This window comes from Dipodomys merriami, unplaced genomic scaffold (assembly GCF_024711535.1).
Source record: "Dipodomys merriami isolate MVZ:Mamm:240054 unplaced genomic scaffold, mDipMer1.0.p SCAF_1261, whole genome shotgun sequence".
NCBI classification, from domain to species: domain Eukaryota; kingdom Metazoa; phylum Chordata; class Mammalia; order Rodentia; family Heteromyidae; genus Dipodomys; species Dipodomys merriami.
Window position 1 is genome coordinate 30,956 of NW_027202562.1, and position 20,632 is coordinate 51,587.

The following is a 20,632-nucleotide window of genomic DNA, read 5'->3' on the forward strand; positions in this document are numbered from 1 at the left end:
TCAATGCCAAACCCCCTGCCTTTCCCCTATAAATACTCAACAGCTCAAGGACCTGTGTGTCTTTCTGGGTGTCTCCTTGTGTGTGCGTCTCTGTGCTTTGTATCCCTATGAGACCAGCAACACTTTGCTAGAGTGTGCCCCTACCCTTCTGTTTGCTCTTTTGTCTGTCTGTTTCCTTGTTGTTTACTTAACAAAGCTCTGCCAAGTTTTTTGACTTGTCCAGAAATTCTGTGATCAAAAGTCAAGAACCCTAAGTGAAGAGTTACTATATTTAAAGGGGAGCTTCACTAAACCTTACCTCTGTCTGGTGACATACACAGGAGTGAATTTCCCAGATGGCATCCTGTGCTGACAGAAAATTACAGGGGTTCAGGTGTGGACATGCATGAAAAGAAATGGAAGCAGAGTGTGCGAGAACCTGTGTAGGAGGGGAGAGAGAGAGACTGAGGAGACTCTCCCACCGATGTAAGGAAATTTGTCAGAGTTGGTGAGATGTTAATTTTGTGCCTCTGGAATGAGGGGTACCTGTGGCTAGGACTCAGTCGTCTCAGGCATACCGAATCCAATCGTTTGTAGAGACTAGAGAGTCACCTGCCTCTTGTGCTAGGACCCCTAAGTGCTTGTCCCTAGGAACTAGTGAGGAAGGGGAAGAAGTTTCGATGGTTGGGAAGGCCTAGGGATGAAGCTCATGGAAGCATGGCTTTCAAGGCCTTAAGAGGACATGTAAGGGCTATAATCTTCTGAAGAGGTTCCTAAAGATCCCCTCATGAAACTGTTTTGCTAGGATTGAGTAATTAGCAACCCAAATTATCAAATATCTGGTCATGGCCAAGAATAAGAGAAGATGCTTCTTAATGTAAACAAAAGGAAGGCCTTATATAGCATACTTTAAATTGGCATGAATTTTTTTTTTTTCTGGCTTCGAACCATAATCTTTAGATCTCAGACTCCTGAGTAGCTGAGATTACAGGCCTGAACCACTGGAACCTGGATGTTGGCTTTTTTTTTTTTTTAATTTTTTTATTGTAAAGATACTATACAGAGGGTTACAGTTACATGAATGAGGTAATGAGTACACTTCCTCTTGAACATTGTTACCCCCTCCATTGTTTTCCCCCCACCATCCCCTCCCTCCCTCCCTTCCCCAAGGTTCTTTTTTTTTTTTTTTGATTGTGATTAAGTGATTACTTAATTTCCGGAAATTCACAGTATTGTGGAATAATGATGCTCATTTAAAGTCACAAGTTCATTCTAACTTTCCTGGAGCAAATTGTCTATCACAGTCTGTAATATATAACGGTGCTCATATGTTATATACCATATATGTGATCAGCAGCATGGGGATATTTAGTAGTGGTTCAACCAGATGAGTGGGAGTTCTTTGTTTCTTAAGTCCTGTTAGTTTTGTCATATCACCTAACATTTTGGATTCATCATCCACTTATCAGGGAGACCATGTACTGTTTGTCTCTTCATTCTTGGCTTACCTCGCTCAACATGATTCCTTCTAGCTCCATCCATTTCCCTGCAAATGCCATTATTTTGTCATTTCTAATGGCTGCATAATATTCCATTGTGTATAGATACCACAATTTTTGGATCCATTCATCTGTGGTGGGGCATCTAGGTTGTTTCCATATCCTAGCTATTGCGAACAGTGCTGCAATAAACATGGAGGTGCACGTGTCCTTGTATATTGGTTCCTGTTGTTCAGGGTAGATGCCTAGAAGTGGTATGACTGGGTCGTAAGGGAGGTCAATCTTTAGCTTTCTAAGGACCCTCCAGACTGCTTTCCAAAGTGGTTGTATGAGTGTACATTCCCACCAGCAGTGTAATAGCGTTCCTCGTTCTCCACATCCCCTCCAGCATTTGTCGTTGGCTGATTTGTGGATGTGGGACATTCTGACTGGGGTAAGGTGGTATCTCAGGGTTGTCTTTATTTGCATTTCCTTCACCACCAGGGATGATGAACATTTCCTCATGTGTTTCTTTGCCATTTTTATTTCTTCATTTGAGAAGTCCCTCTTTAGTTCCCTTGCCCATTTAGTAATTGGTTTGTTAGGTTTGGGAGGGATTAATTTCTTGAGTTCCCTGTATATACAGGATGTTAACCCCTTGTCTGATATATTGCTGGTAAATATTTTTTTCCCAATTAGTTGGTTGTCTTTCTAGGTTGGTTGCGATAGCTTTATCTGTGCAGAAGCTTTTTATTTTAAGGTAGTCCCATTTGTCGAGTCTCTCTCCAATTTGTTGTGACCCTGGGACTCTGTTCAGGAAGTTCCTTCCTGTGCCTATTAGTTCAAGTGTCTCTCCTACTCTGTCCTGCAGTAGTTTCAGAGATTCAGGTTTAATGTTAAGGTCTTTAATCCATTTTGAGTTGATGTTGGTGCATGATGATAGGCAATTGGCATGAATTTTGCAGGAAGAGTGAGAGAGAAGTAAACCAAGGTAGGTGACTGAAGGAGATATTTGTTCTATCTATGATTATGGCATCTATGACTATGAAGCTAGTCCTAAAGCCATGCATGTTCATCTTCAACCCAACAGATTTTGGACTTGGAAGGCGTGTGTGTGTGTGTGTGTGTGTGTGTGTGTGTGTGTGTGTGTGTGTGTGTGTGTGTGTGTGTGTGTGTAGTGTTTTTACAAGGAAGGGAATCATAATAACCAGGCTGAGATGAGTATCTAACACAGGAGCCTGACACATTAGGTATCCCTAGAAGTGCTCATAAGGAGGGAAAGCCATGTGCAACAAAGCTATTTTCATTTCAGGATAAGCTGAGAAAAGGTAGCTCATTGTTCTGAAGGTGGCTTATAGTGGGCTTTATCTTTCTCCTCTGGGAGGCACCTGCAACAATTTCTTTATAGAGTTCTTCATCTTCCAGGGATAGGAAGGATACTGGTTTGGACAGAGCATCCCAGAGTCCTGAATCTTGACTGGCCCAAGAAGAGACCACAAGACCTAGACAGGTTGGGTTGGGGCTTGTGGCTCCATCAGAGCCCACCCCTCCCCCTTCCATGGACTGTAGAGAAAGCAGAAGACATTAGACACTGAACATGCAGGGCACTGCAACAATGCTGCCTGCACACCTGGATACAGCTGAGCCTGAAGCTGCACCTCAGCTTCTCATTCTCAGGTAGAAGTACATTACCTTTTCTTTTGCTCAGTTTTGTGTTTTCTGTCATTTACAGTTGATATTGTTCTAATCAACACAAAGTGATTACTAATTCTCTTGGTTAGGGATTCTGAGATTTTAATTTGATGACCTAAAACACACAGTGAAGAACAAGAATTACAGTTGATAGTTTGGTAGTAGCCTGGGAAACACAGGGATTCCTCTGCTGGTCCTGCAGCTTTAGGTTTGGCTCTGACAGTCATTGCAGCAGTGAATCAACATCTTACCTGGCAGTGCTGCAATTCCCAGGCCTTCCCAGCAGTGCCACCTTTTACTTTTAGGTGGTACCGTTGGTATCTAGGCTGCCCATGAAGACAAATGTGTCTGGAGGGTAGTAATGGATTGTTCTGGCAGGTGATATCCCCATAGGGTACTCTGTATTCAGGCAGGTGATGCCCCTCTAGGATGCTCTGTGTTCAGGTAGGTGATACCCCAATAGGGTACTCCTTGCCCTTGGAGGGATCCCAGAGGAAAGAATATCTGGGGTGATTTCTAAGGTGTAAAGATGAATGTGCATAGTAGCAAAATTTCATAAATTCAGCAAACACGTACCCAGTGTTAAGAAAAAGAGCCCACCTTGGTCTTCTAGGCATACCCAATGTAGAGACAAAGCCAGAGGCAGACAATCTCTGGCCCCATACTTGTCGTTCCTGAGGAGCAGAGAAGCTTCTCAGAGGAGGGACCTTTTGAATTGGGCATTTGATGTCAGAGTAGAAGCTGGTCTCATTTCCTTTTTCTCAGAAAAACTGAGGCTCAAGAGATGTAGGTGTCCAGCTTGATACACACAGCTAATTCAGGGCTGGGCTAGGAAGGGGTTGCAGAGCCTGGGAATGTGAGGAGAGATTTTTGTTTTTGGAAGAGGTCATAGCAAGGATGAAAGCAGAAGAGCTTCAATACAAGTTACTTCTACATTATTCCTCTAAATTATTAATTGCACATATGAAGCATATAGGTCTTATACACATATACACATTTCATTAGTCCTACTAAGTGATTTCATTTTGTTTTTAGTGAATACAACCCTGTGCCGAGTCTGGCCCTCCCTGGAGTCCAAACCTCCTTAGAGTCCGAGTCCAGGCCTTTTGTAGTCTGGGCCTGCTCGGAAATCTGCACCAGTTCTGGTTACAGGCATATTTCTAGCCTGGACCTCCTTTAAGTCTGCAGCACATAGTCCAAGTCAAAGTCCGTTTCTTGTGCTTACTCTGAGTCCAGGTGTCCTTTGAGTCTGAGTCCAAGACTGTTCCTAGTCTAGGCCCCTCAGACTCTGTGCCCACTCTGAGTCTATGCTGGTTCCAATTCCAGACCTGTTCCTGGGCCTCCTTGTAGTCCAGCCTATGCCCAATATCTTTTCTTTTTTTTCCTTTTTTTGGGGGGGGGGTCCAGTTGTGGGGCCTGAACTCTGGGCCTAGGCCCTGTCCCTCAGCTCTTCAGCTCAAGGCTAGCATTCTACTACTTGAGCACAACTTCCCACTTTTTTCTTTTTGCTTATTTGGTGCTGAGGAATTGAACCCAGGGCTTCACGCATGCAAGGCAAGCACTCTACCACTGAGCCACCTTCCCAGACAGTATGTCCACATCTTTTCTATGCCTGCTCTGAGTCTGAGCTGCTCTGAGTCCTGGCTGCTTGGAGTCCTGGTTGCTTTGAGTCTGGGTCTGCACCTGGCCTGCTTCAACTCTGGACCTGCTCAGGTCTGGGCCATGTTCATTGTCTGGGCCTGCTTCATGTTCTGGCCAATTCCTAGTCTGATTAACTCAGAATCTGCATCTATTATCAGCCTGTTCAGAGTTTTCATGTCCTTAGCAAAGCCTAGGGGTTGGGGAAATTGTATAAGACATTCATTTTCCAGTATCTAGGTTTTATTTCCATTGTACTAGGCATATGAAAGTATTTTGTCTAGAGTTAAGAACATGAAAATGATACTGTGTTCCATGGCTTCCTTCAAGCTAGGTAGGCACCTTTACACTGAGTCATGTCCCTTACCATCACTGTGTCAGGCCTGACCTGAGATCTGTCTCATTAGAAGCTGGGCGGTGGTATCAGAAGGTGAGAGCAGAAAGTGTGTTCTAGATGGCTTTTTCTTTTTGTTCTCAGCCATACTCCAGATCACTCTCAGCATAAAAGAGGCTCCAGGATGCTGAACCCTTGTTCTACAGAGACTTCCTTTCACTTCAGGTGCTGGGTGTTGAGAAAATGCAAAGGGTTCAGAAGCCTGGAATTATGAGTGTAGGATCTGGGTATAAGGCCTAATGTAGTATGGTTTGGCTGGACCTCAACAAATCTTGCTTTGGAGAAGATAGTGAGTTAGGGCATAAGGGGATCTGTGGAAAACATTTCTGCCAGGTGCTAGTGGTTCATGTCTGCTTTCCTAGCTACTCAAGAGGCGAAGCTCTGAAGATTGCAGTTTGAACCCAGTCCAGGTAGAAAAGTCCTTTTTCTTCAATAATCACCAACCATTCCCTTCCTTTTCCCCCCTTCCCCCAAAAGGGAAACAAAACCTCAAGAAAAGCACCTAGGCTGAGTTCAAGCCCCAGGACCAACACAAAAAGATTTTTGTTTTCATCATATAGGTTTGATACACATTTTATTAGGCATTCAAAATTATTTCTATTTCTTTTTGGTAAATTCCAGTGGTATTGTGTCCCATGACCTCTCATAAGCTAGGCAAGCACCTCAGCTCTTAGCCTGGCCATCAAGATTTTGATGCATGTTGTCTTCTTCTGACTGTAGGATAAAATGTGGAGAGTATGGAAGCTTGGTGTCTTTAATAGAGGTTCATGGTATATGGCCCAATGTGGGATGGTCTAGAAAGACCCCATCAGAACTTGCTCTCGCAAACTCATATCTTGCCCAGGTCACTCGCCTTTCTCCAAGTCTGCATCAAATTTTCATCTATACTTTCATGTTCATTCTGCGGCCTGGAGAAGGAGGTGAAGGTGTATGTGAGAAAGGACATCCAGTCCCTTCCTGCTCGGTGCGTTGGTGATAACCAGAACAACTTTGGTGACTCTAGGTTCCTACCCAGGCCTCTGAGTCTTCAGTGCACTTTAAGTTTGCATTTTGGTCATATTATATTCAGTAGTTGTGGGGTTGGGAGCTCAGGATATGTGTGGGAAAAAATGTTACTTAATTAATTTGTCAGTTCTGGGGCTGGAATTCAGGGCCTGGGTGCTGTCCCTGAGCTCTTCAGCTCAAGGCACATATTCTACCATCTGAGCCACAGTGCCACATCCAGTTTTCTGGTGGCTAATTGGAGATAAGTGTCACCTAGACTTTCTTTCTCAGGCTGGCTTTGAACCACAATCCTCAGATTTCAGCATCCTGAGTAGCTAGGATTATAGGCGTGAGGCAGTACCAAGTTTGGTACATGGCAGTACCAAGTTTTTTTTTTAAAAATTATTATTGTTTTTGGTTTTGCCAACCCTGGGGCTTGAATTCAGGGCCTGGGCACTGTTCCTGAGCCTATTTTTGCTCAAGGCTAGCATTCTACCACTTGAGCCACATTGCAATTTCTACCTTTCTTTTGTTTGTTTTGTTTATATGGTACTGGGGAATCGAACCCAGACTTTCATGCATGCTAGGCAAGCATTCTATCACTAAACCATATTCCCAGCTGCATAGCACATTTTTATCTGTGCTTTCAGACATGTTCATCCCGTAGCCTGGAGAAGGCAATGAACACATGTGTGAGGAAGGACAACCTATGCATTCTTGCTTGGTAACTTGTACCTGTCAGAGCAACTCTGGCCACACTAGGCCCATCCCAGGCCTGTATCCTTAGCACCAAGTCTTTACTGAGCTTTCAGCTCTGTCCTGCATAGGATATGAGGACTAGGGGGTGAGGGGATGTGTGACACGTTTATATTTTCATTATTTATTACAGACATTTTATCAGGCATTCTGAGGTATTTCAATTTGCTTTGGTGAATTCCAGTGGTATTATGTTCAGGGCTCTCCACAAGTTAGGGCAGCACCTCAACATTACCACTGTAGCCACGCTTCCAGTCCTTTTGCTTCTTCCCATTTTCTTTCACATTGGTTTGGCTGTGGTCTGCTATTCTCCTTCTGTCCATAAATAGGTAAACAGGCATGCACCCCTATACTAATCCCTATTTATTTGCAGATTAAAAAACCCCAAGGATTGAAGTTATGCAGCTTGTCCAACATGACATAGCTAGGTCTCCATGCAAACATCATTTCAACTTAGGCAGTTATGTGGTCACCTTAGACCTTTCTAGTTTGAAACACGAAACACTGGAAGGTGTAGAAAGAACAGTGGCAACTCAATCCCTTCAACACTGATGAGTTTGTCTTGGAATAACTTGTATAATAGCATAAGTTTTGGGGAGAGGCAGATGGCCAGAATGCTAAAGACTCTTTAGTGTGGTAGTGGTAGTGGTAATGGTGGTAAGGGTAGTGGTGGTGTGTGTGTATTGAGAAGTAAGCTTGACCCTGCTGTATTTCAACCTCACATAGAATCAGCTCTTCCTCTGGTGTCTGGAACTGCCTTCACCCTAGTATTGCACAGAGACATTGCTGTCCAGGGGCTTGGGGTTAGGAGCCCATCTGCTGTGTTTACATTGGAACAGACCAATAAGAACATCCCTGCATTTTGTGCTAAGGACTTGGTTTCCACCAAAGGACTCTGAACACCATTTACCCTTTTCTGACCCTTTACATCAGGGAAAACCATCTGTTTCTTTTTTTTTTTTTTTTTTTTTCGGTCATGGGGCTTGAACTCTGGGCCTGGGCACTGTCCCTCAGCTCTTCAGCTCAAGGCGAGCACTCTACCACTTGAGCTACAGTGCCACTTCCGGTTTTCTGGTGGTTTTTATTGGAGATAGGAGTCTCACGGTCTCTCCTGCCCTGGCTGGCTTTGAACCGAGATCCTCAGATCTCAGCATCCTGAGTAGCTAGGATTACAGGCGTGAGCCACCAGTGCCCGGCATCCATCTGTTTCTTAAAATAACTAAACAGGTTGTGATGTGGTGAACACCATAATCCTGGACCTAGGGAGTAAAGAAGATAAGGCAGGAGTTCATGGGACTGATGTGCTTTGCCTTAGGTCTTGGTGTGTCAAACACATTTGAGTCATACTCCAATCCTCCTGCCAAAACCTTCTGAGTAAAGGGATTACAGTTGTGTGTCCATCTGTTTATCTCAATGAGATCTTTTATGTTGTGGGTTTTAGAAGTAATTAGAAGGGAACCTGAAAGTTTTGCCTTGTCTGCATGTATTTTTTCTTCTTCTTTTTTTGCTGATGTGGTGCTGAGGAATCCAACCCAGGGTCTCAGGCATGCAAGGCAAGCGCTCTACCACTGAGCGACCTTCCCAGCGCACTTTCATCTCTTAAAACTTTGATTACCAATGTAATTTGGTAACATCGTGACTCTACTTGTTATTTTGGAATATACCATAAACATCCATAAATTGATAATGTTCACTAAAGGATTGGAAGTGGATAGGGATAGAGACATGTTAGATTATAGGTAGTAGATATATCTTTATTTATTGCTGCTTTGTAAAGCATTACCATATATCCACCATGACAATACCAGAGAATAATTTTCCTGCAGTATACAATTTTCCTTTACTTATTCTGCCATCCACTATCCCCTATAAATATGAATATTTTCCCTTTTTAATTATTTTCACAATTAAATTATTATAAGATGGATTTTTTTTTAAATTGCCTCATTTTGTTTGGTTTTGTGATGGTAGATATTGAGACCAGAGTATGATGTAAGTTATGCTAGTATACTATCCCCCTAATTTACCCTCATTCCATCATATTCCATCATGTAGGGATTTAGAGTTGCTGGATATTGTGTTTTGTGAAGCTTGACTGAAACTTGCAACCTTCGTGATCTCTCAGCAGATTCTGGTGGCTCTTACCTGTAATCCCAGCAACACAGGACATTGAAAACTGAAGATTCAGTTCCAATCCAGATTGGGCAAGAAACTCTGTGAGTCTCTCATCTCCAATTAATTACAATAAGCTGGAAGTGGAGTTTTGGCTTAGGTAGTAGAGCACTAGTTTTGAGCAGAAGATACTCAAGGTAACCGTGAGCACAAGCCTAAAACATTCATGTGAGTGTGTGAGCATGCACACATACACATACACACACACACACACATATTCTCTCTCTCTCTCACTCTCTCTCTCTCTCTCTCTCTCTAAAGCAACATTGTATTTTACATTCACATCCAGAGATTGGACAACATCTCTGCAATTTGTGAAATTCATTTTTGTATTTCTTGAAGGAAAAGGATAGATCATGGCACACAGAAGCCAAGACTTCAGAGGCAAGTACTGTATAAACAAATAGCTTGTAAAAAAAAACTAAATAGCAGTTTTCTATCTAGCTTTACATATAACATTCCTTAAATGCTGTAGTATTCTTAAAATAATAGTTATCATAACAATAAAAACAATGCAGCACCTTTTCCTTCTCCCCTTCCCTACTTCATAAAATATTTGGCAACAGAATAAAAAAAGTCTTTTTTCTTACAAGAATGGACACCTGTAAAAATATCTATGTGTGTAATGTTTGTTTACCAATGCTTCTTTGATCTTCCCACCTCTAGGTACTTGCATATTTTGCTGATGATTGCCCTTAAGGGCAAACAGAAGATTAGGATACAGAAACAAAATAATGTCCTAAGATATAGATGTAAAAAACATGTGCAGGAAGCACATAGCAGGCTGAGAGTGCACTGAGAAGTAAAATGATTTGTGCCGAGTGATAGGAATAGTGACTAATAAGGCATGGATCTGACCTAAGAATGGCTCCTTGAAGCTGAGACCATGCCAGTACCTAGGGGATTCGACAAACAAGGTATGCTGTTTACTATGTCCATATGTGTATATTGTGATGTTGAAGTGGTGATTTCAGACTCGTTTGTTTTGGGGAAGGTCTTACGTGAGCAAGCAGCTTAGATTATTGGAACCTGAGAGGTGACCTTGCCTCCCTCACAGTGGATTAGAACATGGAACTGTGATAGCAAACTATGAAAGTTTGCTCAAGTCAGCTCATTTGGCCTGTGGCTCTGGAACAAGAAAGATGTTCTTATTCTGTGTTCAAAAGTCAGGAGACTTGGGGCTGGGAAGGTGGCTCAGTGGTAGAGTGCTTGCCTTGCATGCGTGAGGCCCTGGGTTCAATTCTTCAGCACCACATAAGCAAAAAGAAAAAAGCTGGAAGTTGTGCTGTGGCTCAAATGGTAGAGCACTAGCCTTGAGCTGAAGAGCTGAGGGACAGCGCCCAGGCCCAGAGTTCAGGCCCCATGATGCCCCCCCCCAAAAAAAAGTCAGGAGACTCTGGTCTCAGGCAAGAGTGAGTGCATCACTCAAAGCTTCAGACATTGGATCAGTGCCAAGAACCAAATCTAGTTTCTCAGGCCTTTGTCCAAGTAGAAACCAAGAGAAATACAGAGCAACTCAGGCGAGGTGTAATCATGATAGGAAACCTATTTGATCTCATCCTACTCAGACTAGAACCATCTTCTTGTGTGCTTTTAAGTGTCTATATTGAAATAATTCTTTCTACGTAGTTTTCAATCCACTCTATTACAGTTACTCAATTTGAAGTGTGCTCCCAATTCCATGTTTGAAAGATCCATTCTTTTTACCACCTTAGTGTGAAAAGGAGTCGGCTCCAACCTGGGATATACCCTGTAAATTATGGAGCTTGGAGGCAGGCCTGGAGATGCTTGTGATTAACCTAGTCCCTGCCCACCAGAAAGGAGATCTCTTCTTTATTCAAAACTTCCTATACAACCATAGGCTGTGGGAAAATGGAGCAAGTGCTGGCTGTTATGTTTAAAAAGTGAGTGCTCCTCTTTCAATCTGGGGCTTCTCAGCCAGCCCTCATGGATGAGTCTTGGGAGTACTGGCTCCAATCTGAGACTGTTTGTTTCACTGGGGTCTTCTCACAAGAACTTGGCATAAGACAAAGAAAAACACACCATGACTAATTTCTTAAGACTGGCCAGCCAGGACATTTCATTTCCCTCAGAAGCTACTGGAGCTTTAGAAATCTGTGACAAACCAGGATTACAGGCATGAGCCAGTAGCTCTCACCTAGCTGAGGCTCCAGGAAATCACATTTACCATTTGTAAATAAGTTTTCAGTAGTAATCGTGGAGGCCTGTGAAATAATGTAATCAGAGAAAGGGCTAGGGTGTCAAAGGTGGATAAATGACTTCTGAGCCAGTAGGGATGCCTTCCATTTGTAAGCCCTGAACCATTTACTTTTTATGTCTTGCTACTTGAACTCAGGGTCTAAGTACCAATATTTTGGTGCTCACAGCTAGCACTCTACCATTTGAGTCACAGGGTCATTTCTGCCTTTTAGATAAGGGTCTTCAAATTTTTCTGCCAGACTTGCTTCAAACGGTGATTCTCAGATCTCTGCATCCTGATTAGCTAAGATTGGAGGTGAACCATTGGCACATTTACTTTGAACAGACTTCTATAAGCCTCTTAGCAGAATTTTCACAGGACTGAATAGACATACTTCACTGTTGTCTCTCAGTTTCACATTCCCATCTGGGACTTAGCCAGATCCTTAGGTGTCCTGTTAGTTCTGAAAAGAGGAGCCATTAAAGTGATGTTCTCCTGTCCTCCCATAGGTACAGATCCCTCTGCCCTAACTGTAAGGAAGATGAACAAGAAGTAAGTGAACTCTGGCACAAAGAGAAGGCCTCTCCTAGCAAACTGGGTATCTTTGAGGCTTCTGATTCAAAGTACACATTTCTCCTTTGCACACTATTTATGATTTCCACCAGGGAGTTAAGGCTTGGGACTTTAGTAGTTGGCAGATGGCATAGGTGTGGGTGTGGTTGTGGTCTCTCATCAATGACAGGGAATATTGTGTGCAGAGAATCATATCCTGGGGGGAACAACCCACAGTGAGAAATTTGGAGAATTGTCTTGCAGCAGCTTCTTAGAACTGGGTTGTGAGAAGCATCCTAATCCTAGGAATCTCCTCCCACTTCCTAATAAATGCACCTCTGCATAGAGGATGGACAGCCTCTGCATGGGGTTTGTAAGAAAGGGGCTATGGGAGGCAGAGAAGGGGGAGGGCAGGTTCTCACCTTGCCACCAATCTGCTCCCAGAACCCTTTATTCCATCTTCACTTTGCGGATGGACTTTTCCACTGATGACTTCTATGAGCCCAGGAACCAAGACACCCTGAATAAACTCATATACTATGTCATATTCAACTTGCATTCTTGGACTTGCTCTTCCTCTTACACATCTTTCTTGACCAATGGAGTGACACATGATTTATCAGAGCTAGAAAAAAGAGGAGTCCTTGTATAGGTGCCAAGACTTTGTGAGTAGTGATCGAAACTAGGCCCCTAGGGATGGGCTTCTCAGGATGGTGATTGGCCAGGAGCCCTTAGTACTACCCAGCTTGACAAAATGTCCTTTTATGGATATTCTCTGCCAGGTAATGCCTGTTTCTTTTTGAAAATATTCAGGCATCGGTGCTGATTAGAAACTCCCTACCTTCTCACCACTGTTCAGTCCAAACTCAAGTTCAATAGCTTTCTTCATTAAAACCTCATGGCAGTTTAATTACACCTGAACTTATAGACTCCACTCTAAGAATCCTTTACTTATTTACATTCTCAGGTTTCGATCACCATAGAGCAGCTTTCTCTGAATTCGAAATAAAGAACCCTCAGTGGCGTCACCAATGGTGATGATGGAGATCTGGAGTCATCACTGGACTCCAGAAAGAATGTGAATGTAGAGCAGATAAGGCCATTTACAGAAAAGACCAAGCAGATTTCGAGTCCTGTGGATGTCCCACTTGTTCTGAACCCTACACATGACGCAGATGAACCTGCAGGTACTCCAGTGGAAGAAGATCCAGAATTTATTCACTTGACTTTCACAGTCTGCCTAGATCAGCTCCAGGTGAGTCAAATCAGGACATGTCTTGGCAAGAAGGATAAACCAGCACTTGTGGGGTTTGAGGAAAATTTCCCCAGTCTGTGTTCAGAAGCACCAATAAGTGATGTCTCAAAGCTTGATTCGGTTGAGGAAAGGGAGTCTGTCCTCACAGAGTATCTGCTGCAGGAAAACCAGTCTCCAATGGAGAAATTTGAATATGTCCCTCCCTCAACTCAGGAAGAGAAGCCTTTCTGTAATGAGGTGGTAGATCCCTTTGACTAGCCTGACCTAGCATTTCTGCTTATAGGCAACTTATAGGAAGATCTAGTGTTATAGGTTCCTTCTCCCCTCCCTGGGAAAATATCTATTTTACTTTTTGTCATGATTGATGTAAAATGTTTATTTTATTTACTCTTCTAACTCTATTAAAATGTCAATATTTATGTTGTACAATTCTTGAATCCTATATACTGTGGATTTTTTCTTCCTATTATCTGATGACCCAGGCACATGGGTCCTGAGTGGGTTGAAATACCTGTAGCTGTACAAGAGAATCTACTGAATATAGAGGCAACTATTAAATGCATAGGCAGTGGCAAAAGTCCAGGCCATGCCTCTAGCTCTAGGACATAGCAGACATAGCAGACCAGACATCCTAGAGAGGTGTTCCTCCTTGATCCTCAAGCTCATAATCTGTCAATTGGGACAAATTCCAGAGTAAATGTAGTGGTACATGGGACTCTCTTCCAACAGTGAATTCAAGTATCATTACACATCCATTGTGCTTCATGCAAACATCTAAGAAAATTTCACCCTAAATAACATCAAAAACCTAGTTTGGGGAGAAAATATTTAACAAGATACATAGGATCCCACAATTCAATGAAAATGAATACACATCAAGAAACCTGTGGGACACAGCAAAAGCATTCCTGAGGGGGCAAATTTATTGCCCTCAGTGTCCACATCAAGAAAATAGAGATGGACTAAGTAAATAATCCCATGTTGTAAACTACTAGAAAAACATGAAAAAAGTGGAACCTAAAGTTACTAGACGGAACCAGATTACCAAATTAAGAGCTGAAATTAATGAGCTAGAGATTAAGAAAATTATAAATAAAATTAATAAAACAAAAAGCTGTTTTTTTAAAAAAAATACATAAAATTGATGGACCTTTGGCAAGATTACTTAAGAGAGGAAACCCAAATTAACAAGATCAGGGATGCCACGGGAAAAATCACAACAAATACCCAAGACATCCAAGCAATTCTACAGAACTATATCCAGAATCCATACTCTCTAAAGAAAGAAAACCTATCAGAAATGGAAGCATTTTTAGAGAAATACAAGTTACCCAATCTGAGCAAAGAACGAATCAATTAAAAAAGCCAATATCTTACAATGAGATAAAGGAAGCAATCAGAAGTTTTCCAACAAGGAAAAGCCCAGGACAAGATGCATTCACTACGGAATTATGTAAGACTTTTAATGAGGAACTAATACCATACTCCTCAGCCTCTTCTATGAAATAGAAAAAGAGGGAGCTATCCAAAACTCATTCTACGATGCCAATATCACACTCATCCCCAACCCAAGCAAAGACCCAACAACAGCAACAACAAAAAACTACAGACCAATCTTCTTGATGAACACAGACAAAGATCATTAACAAAATTCTATCCAACAGAATCCAGAAACATATAAAAAAAACATACATCATGACCAAGTAGGCTTCATCTCAGAGATGCATGGATGGTTTAACCTACATAATTTAATAAATGTAATCCATCATATCAACAGACCCAAGGTCAAGAGCCACATGATTATCTCCATTGATGCAGAAAAAAAGCTTTTGATATGAGACAATATTCATGTTAAAAGCTCTGGGAAAAATAGGAATAGAAGGAACATTCCTTAAAACAATAAATGCCATATACGACAGACCAACAGCCAATATTATACTTAATGGGGAAAACAACCAATTCTCCTAAAATCAGGAACAAGGCAAGGATTCCCACTTTCTCCACTCTTCTTCAATATACTTCTGGAAACCTTAGCCAGAGCAATAAGGCAAGAAAAAGACATTAAAGGGATCCGCATAGGGAAGGAAGAAGTTAAATTATCTCTTTGGGCAGATGACAGGATACTATACCTCCATGATCCCAAAAACTTCACCCTCAAGCTCTTGGAACTTATAAACTAATTCAGCAAAGTAGCAGGATACAAAATCAACCCACAAAAATCAGTTGCCTTCCTGTACACAAAGGGAAATCAAGGAAACGGCCTCATTCACAATACCCCCCCCCAAATAAAATATTTAGGAATTAGCCTAACCAAAGATGCAAAAGAACTGTTTAATGAAAACTATAAAAACTTAAAGAAAGAAATTATAGAGGACACCAGAAAGTGGAAAGACCTTCCCTGTTCTTGGATAGGCAGACAATGTAGTGAAAATGCCAAAATTAATATACAAATTTAATGCAATTCCTATTAAAATCCCAATGATGTACATTGCTGAAATACAGAAAGAAAACAGTCCAAAAATTCATATGGACATCAAAAGAACTAGAATAGCCAAAATAATTCTAGGCAAAAAAGAAAACATGGGAGGGATCTCGATGCCTGACTTCAAACTCTATTATAGAGCCATAATGACAAAGACAGCATGGTACTGGCACAAAAACAGACCCCTGAGGGGCTGGGAAGGTGGCTCAGTGGTAGAGCACTTGCCTTGCATGCCTGAGACCCTGAGTTCGATTCCTCAGCACCACATAAGCAAAAAGAAAAAAGCCGGAAGTGGCGCTATGGCTCAAGTGGTAGAGCACTAGCCTTGAGCTGAAGAGCTGAGGGACAGCACCCAGGCCCAGAGTTCAGGCCCCATGACCAGACCCCCCCAAAAAAGAAACAGACCCCCAAAGACCAAGGGAATAGAATAGAAGATCCAGAAATAAAACTACATGCCTATAATCAGCTGATAATTGACAAAGGAGCCAAACACATACAGTGGAAGAAGCACAGCCTCTTCAACTACTGGTGCTGGGAAAACTGGGCGGCCACATGCAGAAAACTAAAAGTGGACTCCAGCCTGTCACCATGCACTAACCACTCTTAGGCATCTATCCTGAACAACAGGAACCAGGATACAAGGACATATGCACCTACATGTTTATTGCAGCACTGTTCACAATAGCCAGGATATGGAAAAAACCCAGATGCTCTCACTACAGATGAATGGATCAAAAATTGTATTTATATCCAATGGAATATTATGCTGACATTAGAAAGAATAAAATAATGGCATTCACAGGGAAATGGATAGAACTAGAAGAAATCATGTTGAGTGAGGTAAGCCAAGAGGAAAGAGACAAATGGCACATGGTCTCCCTGATAAGTGGATGTTAAATCCAGAACATAAGGTGATACAACACAGTAAACAAGACTCGAGAAACAAAAGACCCCCACTCATCTAGTCCAATGATTACTAAATGACCCCATGCCGCTGACCACATATGGTATATATGTGCACATCGGAGGGAAACTAGGAGGAGGACACAGAACTAGAGGGAAACGGGAAAACATACAACAGTGGGACCCATCGGCTGCACCGGACATTGATCAAAACAAACCAAGCAACTTAAAGGCAGCGATGGGAGGGAGGAAATGAGTGGGAAAGAGAAAACAGCTGACACTATGCAATATCACTCAATATGGAAGAAATAACTGTATAGTCAAAGCCCATAGAAATCATACACTTCATGGACCATGATAGGCAATTTGTCGCATGAGTGTTAGAATGTGTTTGTGACTTTAACTAAGCATCATTATCCCAAAATACTTTGAAATTTATGAAATTATGTAATCAATCACAATAAAAAATTTGGAAAAAAGATACATAAGAAATATGAACACTGACATAAAATACATCATAAATAGGAGAAAGAAGACTTGTGTAAATGGAAAATGACTTGCCAGGTGTCATGGACCATCTCACTAATTGTAGCTTCTAAAGTGGCATATTCTAAAGATGGAGGTTCAAAGCAGCACCTGCAGACAAATCTTAAAGACCCTTATTCAATGAATCAGTAAAAGTCAGGAACTAGAGGTGTAGCTAAAGTTCTATGTACAAGCGTTGAACAAAAAATAAGCAAGAGAGCAAGGTCCTGAGTTCAAATTCCAAGGTGGCATGAAAGATAAATATATCAGAGAAACAAAATTTGGGCAATGGCAATTTTAAACTAAAGAAAAACAGGAAAAAGGAAAAGTACATGTTAATACTGTCCTTGAACAGTTTTTTCTCATGTCCATAGCTCCAATTTTGGATATTTGTTGTTGTTTTTTTGGAAATAATTTTTGGAAAGGTTTTTCTTCCTCAGGTGGGTTTTGAATTACCGTCCTCAGATCTCTTCTTTCTGTGTAGCAAAGATCACAGATGTGAGTCATCCTCCCCTACTTAACTTCCTCTTGTTTTTGCAGTATCCAATTAGTTTGTTTAGGATTTCTTATAGTCCCTTACACATTTTAGAATGAATTTTGCAATTAATTTAAACCCAGGTCACAATCTTGTAAGGGGTATTTTGAATGCAAAGGCAATTTGAAAAGTACTGCTCTTTTAGAAATATTTTATTTTTTTGGGTCCGGTTGTGGGGCCTGAACTCTGGGCCTGGGCGCTGTCCCTCAGCAATTCAGCTCAAGGCTAGCGCTCTACCACTTGAGCCATAGCGCCACTTCTGGCTTTTTTCTTTTTGCTTATGTGGTGCTGAGGAATTGAACCCAGGGCCTCAGGCATGCAATGCAAGTGCTCTACCACTGAGCCAACTTCCCAGCCCTCTTTTAGAAATATTAAGTCCTAGCTGGGCACTGGTGACTCACATTTGTTATCCTAGCTTCTAGGAGGCTGAGATCTGAGGATCACAATTCAAAGCCAGCCTGAGCAAGAAAGTCTGTGATATTCTTATTCTAATTAACCACCCCCAAAACCAGATGTGTAGCTGTTGCTTAAAGAAGTAGAGTGCTAGTCTTGAGCAAAAAAGTTCTGGGACGTTGCCCAGGCCATGACTAAAGCTCCACAACTGATAAAAAGTAAAATAAAGTACAATATTGAGTCCTTTAGTCATAGGACAGGGTTATTTTTTCCATTTCAGTGGATCTACTTGAATTTAAAGGCCTTTTTCCATTTCCAAATCACTCATCTTTTTATTGTTGATGTTCTGTGGTGGTCTTGGTGCTTGAATTCAGGATAGGAGCTATCCTTGAGCTTCATTTAGCATGAAGCTAGTACTGTACCACTTGAAATACAGGTCACTTCCAGGTTTTTTGGTGATTAATTGGATCTAGGATGTGGTGCAGGAGGAAGGGGAGTAGAAGGAATGGATTGGGGGTGTCCCTCCTTACCCTGGTGCTTTAGTCATATGAGATGGACAGTTTTCTGAAAATGGGCAGGTCTCCTGAATTGTCCAAGATGGGGGAATCTGACCTAGCATGGCTCCTGCTGTACTGCACAGGTAGCCTTGACCCAAGAGAGAATTCTGAGGGGTGGCATGAGAATCAAACATGTGAGAGAACTCAGACATGGATCAGAATAGGAAGGTGATGGGGTAGACATGAAAGGCAGCCCCATGAAAGAGGTAAAGAACAAATACCTGACTCTAGAAGGTGAAGGGGTTATTGGTGCCATCAGGAAGGTTGGGTGAGCCCAGGAGGTCATCGGCAATCAGGATGGGTGTTGGGATGATCGACGTGGGGCTATCTAGCAGCCTTGTGGTGGCAGCAGTCTCATTGGCACTGGAAAATCCAGCAAAGCTAAAGCTATGCTGGAGATAGGGAAGGTCTGCAGAAAGGTCCTGGCCAGGGCTCTGTGTTCCTTGGCTTTGTGGATGAAGTGGCAGCAGGGCACATAGAGGCAAAGGTTGGTGACATGGAAGGTACTAGATCTTGCACTTGGGATGGCAGGCTAGGCTGTGGAGCTTGTGGATGCTGTGCATGAAGTGACACTTGTCTCTATATTTATAGGTGTTTTCTTCAAATTGGAGGAACAGCTAGTTCTTATAGAGACTGGAGTTGACCTGCCTCTTTTGGTCTGCTTCTGATTGGGCAGCAGCTGCTCAGCACCTGTGAGAAAGAGCAGTCTCTGAAGCTGCTGTCCCTAGAGTACAAGACTGGGACTGGCTCACCCTTCAGGTTGCTGATGACCTAGCTCTGGTGGAACTTGGTGCTGGGCAGGGTGTTGGCCAAGTGCCTCCAAGGGAAACACCTCAGCAGCAGGAGAGACCACTGCCTTCCTGTCCAGCAAGCAGCCCCTTCTCTGGGAGCTCTGTCATTGAGCATCTTGGCAACCAAAAGCTTCTCTCAAGTTGAAAATGGTGGCAGATATGAGTGGGGTAGTCATTGTGGACACTGACAGAGGACAAAGGTGCAGATTTGGTGTCATGAAGGTCCTGATGTGGGGAAGGTGCTTACTCTGCCACTTAGGTCAGGAGTTCCACATGTCTAATCCCAGGGCCCCTCACCTTTCTCACTCTGCCCTCATAGAACTTTAAGTGGATTTTTTTGTTTTCTTTTTAGATTATAAAATGTCAGTGCATCAAATACAAGGGATTGCTGCATATTAATTGGGTTGCATGTAGTCAGGTTTTTTGTTTGTTTTTCGTAAGTCGTGGGGCTTGAACTCTGGACTTGGGCACTATCCCTGTGCTCTTCAGCTCAAGGCGAACATTCTACTGCTTGAGCCACAGCACCACTTCCGGTATTCTAGTGGTTAATTTGAGATAAGAGTCTCACTGACTTTTCTGCTGGGCTGGCTTTGAACTGTGATCCTTAGATCTCAGCCTCCTGAGTAGCTAGAATTACAGGTGTGAGCCACTAGCACCCGGCAAGTAGTCAGTTTTTCATCAGAACAAATACCTGAGAAAAGTATCTTCTGAAGTGAGATTATGTGTGTGGAAGACAGGAAGAAAAATGAGAAAAACTGGAAATGTTGGCAGAGGCTGTAATTTGGGCTTTTGGGGAACAGTGCAAGGATATTATACATTCAGTGGCACTTTGAAGCAAGGTAGTAAGACCCTCTCAAAAATATTAAATAAAAAAGGGATAGAAGCACAGTTCAAATGTTAGAGCATTGCCTAGTGTGTGTCTGGCCTGGAGTTCACTCCCTAACCCCAGAGATTTGACTTGGAAGGGGCTAATCTGAGTGTTACATGTAATCAATAGCAGGTTCTCTAGCACTGATCTTTTGATTAAATTGAATTAATGTGTGTGTGTGTGTGTGTGTGTGTGTGTGTGTGTGTGTGTGTGTGTGTGTGTGTGTGTGTGTGTAGAGAGCTGCGAGAGGCCGCACCTGGAAGATGGTGCCGGTTTCTGCCCTCCGCCTTCCCGATGGTGAGTGCTCTCGTGGTAAACAACTCCTGATATGGCTAAGGCAAAGAATCTGGCTTGCTTCCGTGCACCTGAACCTATTGGTGGTTCCCACGTGGCGTATCAGGGTTGGCTACCCAGCGGGTACTTAAGGCTGTGGGGAATTCTCCCCGGGGTTGGGATCACAAGATTAAAAAAAAAAGGT

At 42.5% G+C, this 20,632-nt stretch overlaps 1 long non-coding RNA gene across 2 annotated transcripts in view; it reads left to right on the top strand.

The window, feature by feature from the left end:
• Window positions 1–20,632, top strand: part of LOC138824124 (uncharacterized) — a 67,240-nt gene that overhangs the window by 20,656 nt on the left and 25,952 nt on the right. Inside the window, exons 2-3 of one of the 2 annotated variants that reach the window (XR_011371006.1) lie at window positions 9,047–9,137; window positions 12,813–13,100. This is a non-coding gene — a long non-coding RNA (uncharacterized lncRNA). Of the gene's footprint in view, window positions 1–9,046; window positions 9,138–12,812; window positions 13,427–20,632 lie in introns of those variants that run through there. The other variant, XR_011371005.1, reaches the window with a different exon arrangement.